At 42.1% G+C, this 7,196-nt stretch overlaps 1 pseudogene; it reads left to right on the forward strand.

Moving 5' to 3' along the window:
- The first annotated feature begins 3,793 nt into the window (after positions 1-3,793).
- On the forward strand, positions 3,794-4,970 carry LOC103222389 (glutaredoxin-3 pseudogene; annotated as a pseudogene).
- The last annotated feature ends 2,226 nt before the right edge of the window (positions 4,971-7,196 follow it).

The following is a 7,196-nucleotide window of genomic DNA, read 5'->3' on the forward strand; positions in this document are numbered from 1 at the left end:
GGCCTTCCCCAACAGCTTTCTATCCTGCTGCCCAGCCTTGCCTGGCCCTTGGGCCCATTGCACAACTTCCATACTGGAAATTCACTCAACCATCATCCTGTGAATTCTGTTCTCTCCTGCATTGGCTTCCTTGTTTTCCAAATCCCTTCAGTTTCTTGGGTTCTTAGGCTCATTTTCTAATTTTAATGTTGCATATCCTTTAATTGCTTCATGACAGAAGTAGACATAAGATCCTGAAACTTTTCACGTCTGTAAATGTCTTTGTTTTACCCTCACCATTGATTAAGCTGGATACAGAATTCTGTCTTAGAAATCAATTTCCCTCAGAATTATAAAGGCCTGGCTTCATTTTCATCTAGATTGTTATTGTTGATACATTCAATGCCATGCTGACTTCTCATTCTCTATATGCAATCTTTTACTCTCTCTGGAAGCTTTTAGAATCTTGTCATTTTATGTATTCTGTCATCTTCCTTCTTTTAAGAGACAGACCTCACTACTTTGCCCAAGCTGGTCTTGAACTCCTGGACTCACACGATCCACCTGCCTCAGCCTCCTAAGCAGCTGGGACTACAGGTGTACACCATCATGCTCTGCCTACACATTCTGCGGATAAGGAAATTAATATAAAATTAGGATCTTTCATGACTATTGGAAGAGCTGAAGGAGTAGAGGTCACTGGATCTGTCACCAAAAATCAGAGAAATCTATGCTAAACATCTCAGTCTGAATCACTGAGGAGAGGTGGTTCTCAAAAGCTTACTGAAATTCTCAGGAATCTCTGAGAAGCTTCCACCAATTATCCTCTCAAGAGTTTGCAGGGAAGCCACTGTGAAGCTCTTGCCTACCTGCACATTTAGCTGCAACTGATTCACTTCCATCTTCTAAATCTTATACAAGTTTCTCTCATGAGCATACTCTAACCAAAAATCACATAGAAAAGGAAACCATTCTGGAAAATGTAGCTCTCAGCCTTAAAAATGAGTGAGAATTGTGCTGAGTTAACACCAGGTAATCCAGCACAGTCTACTCCTTCATCAGCTCAGCATTCATACACCCTATTTTTAATCTTTAACTTCCAAATAAAGATACTAGCAACATTATGCTTTTACATTATATGATTCAACTATTTTTCATACAACCAAACCTAAAAAAAGAAACCCAGAGTTCCACTTTATCCATCTGTGAATAAATGTTTATCTTCTGATTCACAATCTTATCTTGCTATCCTATAACCTAAAACTGAACCATAGAAGTAACCATGATTCATACACTGATACTATTAGAGGGTATTGGAATGGGAGAGAAAGCAAAGAAAAATATCAGTTTGTATATACAAATGTCCATATCTAAGCAATACAGAAGCAATACAGAAAATATCTCTAATGACTACAGTACTTGTTTCTGGAACTGGTCACATGGTCGTAATTGGTATTTATAATTCCCTTCTCCCACCACTCATTTCCTATCACATTGGTCCCCAGCAAGCACTCAGCCAGTTTTTTTGTTTTTTTTTTTTGTTTTTTTTTTTTTGTTTTTTTTTGAGACAGAGCCTTGCTCTGTCATTCAGGATCGAGTGCAGTGGCGTGATCTCGGCTCACTGCAACCTCCGTCTCCTTGGGTTCACGCCATTCTCCTGCCTCAGCCTCCTGAGTAGCTGGGACTAAAGGCACCCACCACCACGCCCGGCTGAGTTTTTTGTATTTTTTTAGTAGAGATGAGGTTTCACTGTGTTAGCCAGGACGGTCTCGATCTCCTGACCTCGTGATCTGCCCATCTCGGCCTCCCAAAGTGCTAGGATTACAGGTGTGAGACACTGTGCCCAGCCCAATCCGTTTTTTAATTTGTTTTTTGGTCTAGTATGATGACCTCAATCTTTATTCTTGAAATTTCTGCGCGACACTGTTCCGCTTGTTCTGGTTGCTATAGTTTTCTCTAACTTTTACTACAGAGCATGGGAGTGCCAGGAGATTACCAGGAGGATCTCCTGGAGCTCGGGTACTTCTTGCCTCCATTGTGCAGTAGCCAACCAATTTACCCTTGATAATCAAGATCAGTTATCCCATCTAGCACAGAAACCATTTTATTTGTCTGACAAAGTGACCAGATGACAGTCTCAGATTCCTGTTAAATGGACCCACCATTGTGTTCCCTGGTGGAAGTATTCCTGCCCTGGAAACCCAGACCTGCAAACTAGCAGAGTTTAATGTTGTGGGAATAAAAAGCCAAAACTTTGGTAGATCATTAGATGTACAGTGAAAGACACTATTCCTTGATTTTTGAAACTTCATATCTTTGCTATGGGGGAAACTACATTATAAACTGGCCACTGATAGAGAGTATGTTCTGCATCTCATCGGGTACTAAATCAGCTCCACAAAGTGATTTTGCCAACTGGCACCATAACTGAATCTTCAAAAGCCCATTCTGCCACTCTATCAAGCCAAGCTTCAGGATGATGGCAAACATGGTAAGACCAGTGAGTTCCAAATAAAGGCATTAACAACATGATGCTTTCGTGAGCACATTGCTGCACTTCATCTGCTGTGAAGATTTCCTTGTCAGAAGCACAGCTAGGAAGAGCGCCGCTACCCTGCATTAGGTATTCCGTGAGTCCAGATATGACCATTTTGGAGGAACCATTGTGGACAGGAAGGCAACCCATCTCCAGTGAGAACAAAGCGGTGCTCTTGGCAGGATGGAAATGGTCCACGTTACTTAAACTGTTGATTCCCCCAAATAACAGTGCCACATCATGGGCTCAAGGTTGGTCTCTGCTGTTGGCAGGCAGGGCACCCTGCAGGAGCCATACTCAAATCAGACGTTCACCGAGCCTAAGCTCAGCTCCATCCCTGCCACCTTGGGAACAGAATTCTGGGAAATACAGTTCCCAACCTCAGAAGAACGGTGGTGTCATCAGGTTGACAAGAGACAATCCAGCACAGGTGTTCTCCTTGCCTCTCAATGTTCTGAAAGGTCATTCCGGTGAGGTGGGCCTTTCTGCATTACTGCAGTGGGCAGTCGGGAAGCCCCTTCTGCACAAAAGCATGTGTTCTCAAGTTGGTGTAGATTTTTATTATTTTAGTTTCTTCTCCTTTGTTTACTCTGTTCTCTCTGGAATTCTTAATATTATCACGCACCTCTGAACTGATTCTCTAATTTTCTTATCTTTCCCCTTCCCTTCTCTCCTTCTGTCCTCCACACTGTCTTTTTTGTTCTTTCTGGGATATGTTATTGACTTTATCTTCCAAAGTATCTGTTTATTTATTTGAAGATTTTTAAAGCTTTTTATTTTGAAATAATTATGGATTCACAGGAAATATTATTTCAAAATGCAAAGAAATGTACTGGGATGTGTCATGCACCCTTCCCCCTCGCTGTTAACATCCTGAACAACTATCGTACAATATCACAACTGAAAAATTGAAATTGGTGGTGGCAGCAGCACGGTGGCAAGGGCGGCTAAGGCGGCTGCAGCAGCAGTAGAAGAGGTCAGCTCAGCCGGGCAATTTGAAGAGCTGCTGCACCTCAAAGCCAAGTCCCTCTTGGTGGCCCACTTCTGGGCACCACAGGCTCCACAATGTGCACAGATGAACGAAGTGATGGCAGAGTTAGCTAAAGAACACCCTCAAGTTTCATTTGTGAAGTTGGAAGCTGAAGGTGTCCTGAAGTATCTGAAAAATATGAAATTAGCTCTGTTCCCACTGTTCTTTTTTTCAATAATTCTCAAAAAATTGACTGATTAGATGGTGCACATGTCCCAGAGTTGACCAAAAAAGTTCAGCAACATGCATCTAGTGGCTCCTTCCCAGCCAGCACTGATGAACATCTCAAAGCAGATCGCAATCTGCGCTTAAAGAAATTGACTCATGCTGCCCCCTGCATGCTGTTTATGAAAGGGACTCCTCGAGAACCACGCTGCGGTTTCAGCAAGCAGATGGTGGAAATTCTTCACAAGCATGTTTAGTTTAGCAGTTCTCATGTCTTCTCAGATGAAGCGGTTTGGCCGGGGCTCAAAGCCTATTCCAATTGGCATACCTATCCTCAGCGCCACGTTTCTGGAGAGCTCATATAATTAAGGAGCTACAACCATCTGAAGAACTAGATACAATTTGTCCTAAAGCCCCCAAAGTAGAGGAAAGGCTCAAAGTGCTGACAAATAAAGCTTCTGTGATGCTCTTTATGAAAGGAAACAAAAAGGAAGCAAAATGTGCATTCAGCAAACAAATTCTGGAAATACTAAATAGAACTGGGGTTGAATATGAAACATTTGATATATTGGAGGATGAAGGAGTTCAGCAAGGATTAAAAGCTTATTCAAATTGGCCAGCACACCCTCAGCTGTATGTGAAAGGGGAGCTGGTGGGAAGATTGGATATCGTGAAGGAGCTGAAAGAAAATGGTGAATTGCTGCCTATACTGAGAGGAGAAAATTAATAAATCTTAAACTTGGTGCCCAGCTATTGCAAGAAATACTTAATTACATTGGGAGCAGTTCATGATTTAGTCCTCAGAAATGGGCTAGGAATGGAAAAATCCTGCTTACTCAGTTACATGTTTTTTGTATTTCACAACGTTGTGCTGAATACAAGTATGTTACATTTTTTTCCCACCAAAAATAGAATGCAATAAACATCTTCAAATTATTAACAATAATTGTATAAGAAAAATGTATCTTTACAGCAATATTAAACATACAGCTACTATAAAAAAATTGAAATTGGTACCATCTACAGAGTTCATTCAGATTTCACAAGTTACACGTGCCCACGTGTGTTTGTGTGTGTGCTTGGCATGACTTTTTGCAATTTTATCACTTGTGTTGTCTTGGATAGCCACCATCACAATCAAGATACACAACCGTACCATAGCCGTAAGAGTCCTGCATGTTACCACTCAATCAACATACCCATTCCCTCTTCCCTCATTCCTAATCCCTGACAACCACTAATATGTTCTCCATTTCTAAAATTGTGTTGTTTCATAAATGTTACATAGATAAAATCATGCAACATGCATTTTTGTTAAGATTAGCCTTTTTTCACTCAGCATAATTTCTTCTAAGCTATGTGTGTGTTAACATTTTATCTGTTCTTACTGTTAGTATTTGCACAGTATAAATGTACTACAATTTGTTTAATCACTCACCCACTGAAGAACATCTGGGTAGTTTCCAGTTTGGAACTATTATAAATAAAACTGCTATGAACATTTGCATATCTATTTATTTATCTTACTTTCTACTATATTATTTATTTCCAAAAGCTCTTTCTTGTTCTCTCATTGTTTACTATAGCACCTTCTTCTTGTTTTATGGGTTTAATATCTTTCCTTATCTTTGCAGATTTTAATTATAATTTTAAAACAAATGTTTTCTTTTTATTCTTTTTTTTTTTCTTTTTTTGAGACGGAGTCTTGCTCTGTCGCCCAGGCTGCAGTGCGGTGACGTGATCTCGGCTCACTGCAAGCTGTGCATCCTGGGTTCACGTCATTCTCCTGCCTCAGCCTCCCGAGTAACTGGGACTACAGGCGCCTGCCACCACGCCCGGCTGAGTTTTTTGTATTTTTTTAGTAGAGACGGGGTTTTACCATGTTAGCAAGGATGGTCTCGATCTCCTGACGTGATCCGCCCATCTCAGCCTCCCAAAGTGCTGGGATTACAGGCGTGAGCCACTGAGCCTGGCCTTTTTTTTTTTTTTTTTTTGAGACAGGATCTCACTCCATTGCTCAGGCTGGAGTGTGGTGGCATGATTGTGGCTCACTGCAACCTCCGCCTCATGGGTTCAAGCGATCCTCCTACCTCAGCCTCTCTAGCAGCTGGGACTACAGATGCATGCCACCACACCCAGCTAATTTTTGTATTTTTTAGTAGAGATGGGGTTTCACTAGGTTGGCCAGGCTGGTCTCAAACTCCTGACCTCAGGTGATCGCCCGCCCTGGCCTCCCAGTGCTGGGATTACAGGCGTGAGCCACCGCACCCAGCCTTTAAAACAAATATTTTCTTCTATTCGTTGCATTGTCTCTGTTCCCTATGAGTTCCTCTGATTCTGATTTATTAAGAGTCTGTTCTTCATGTGAACACTTTCCTCAAATATCTGATGAATCTTGCTTATGCATTTATGTTTAAAAGTGAGGCGCTATAGAGTTTATTCCTCACCAATGAGGCTAGCTTCACTGGTGAGGAAATTGGGCAGTTTAGTAGTCAGGGTGAATTAGGCTATGTTGTGGTAACAAACAACCCCCAAATCTCAGTGGCTCAGCATAATAAGAAATGTTTGTTTCTCACTAATGTCACAGTCCAATGTGGCCTCCACAGAGGTGGAAGAAAGAGCATGAGTGACTGTTTAAAGCCTGAGACAACAGCTCATTCACTACGGAATCTCTGCAGAGCCCCTCCAGGCTTGGAGCCGGGGCAAGGAGGAAGCAAGGCTGGAGACGGCAGCTGTGATGGGGGCGGTCAGGGTTAGCAGTTGGGATTATGCCCATGTTTCTGTCAAAAATTGAAGATTCTGGTGAAAGACAGTAGGTCTCTTTGCCACAGCTTCAGGTTTTTCAGACCGTGCTTTGTAGGGTTTTTTGTTTTGTTTTGTTTTTTTGAGACAGAATCTCGCTCTGTCGGCCAGGCTAGAGTGCAGTGGCACGACCTTGGCTTACTGCAACCTCTGCCTCCTGGGTTCAAGCAATTCTCCTGCCTCAGCCTCCCGAGAAGCTGGGATTACAGGTGTGTGCCCCTACGCCTGGCTAATTTTTGTATTTTTAGTAGAGACAGGCTTTCACCATGTTGGTCAGGCTGGTCTCGAACTCCTGACCTCAGGTGATCTGCCTGCCTCAGCCTCCCAAAGTGCTGGGATTACAGGCATAAGCCACCATGCCCGGCCCATGCTTTGTAGTTTTACGTCAACCAGGGCATCATTTTCAGACGAATGTGAATGTGTTTTGAGTAGCCTGGTTTTGGCTCCCAGTCATCTCCTTATTAACTTATCCTCAAATGTGAACAGATATCGAGGAAATCACCAGGCATTTGAGAAATATCCTCAACATAAAAAAGAGACACTATGGTAAATAAGCAAAAAAAAATGATCATGGAGAAAATCTGGCAAATACTGAAAATGTAAAACTCTAACATCATCAAAGAGATTTGTGGAGATCATAAGTAGTGATAAATCACCAAGGTGGTGCTAAACAGAACTACTATC

Source organism: Chlorocebus sabaeus, chromosome 17 (assembly GCF_047675955.1).
Source record: "Chlorocebus sabaeus isolate Y175 chromosome 17, mChlSab1.0.hap1, whole genome shotgun sequence".
NCBI classification, from domain to species: Eukaryota; Metazoa; Chordata; class Mammalia; order Primates; family Cercopithecidae; genus Chlorocebus; species Chlorocebus sabaeus.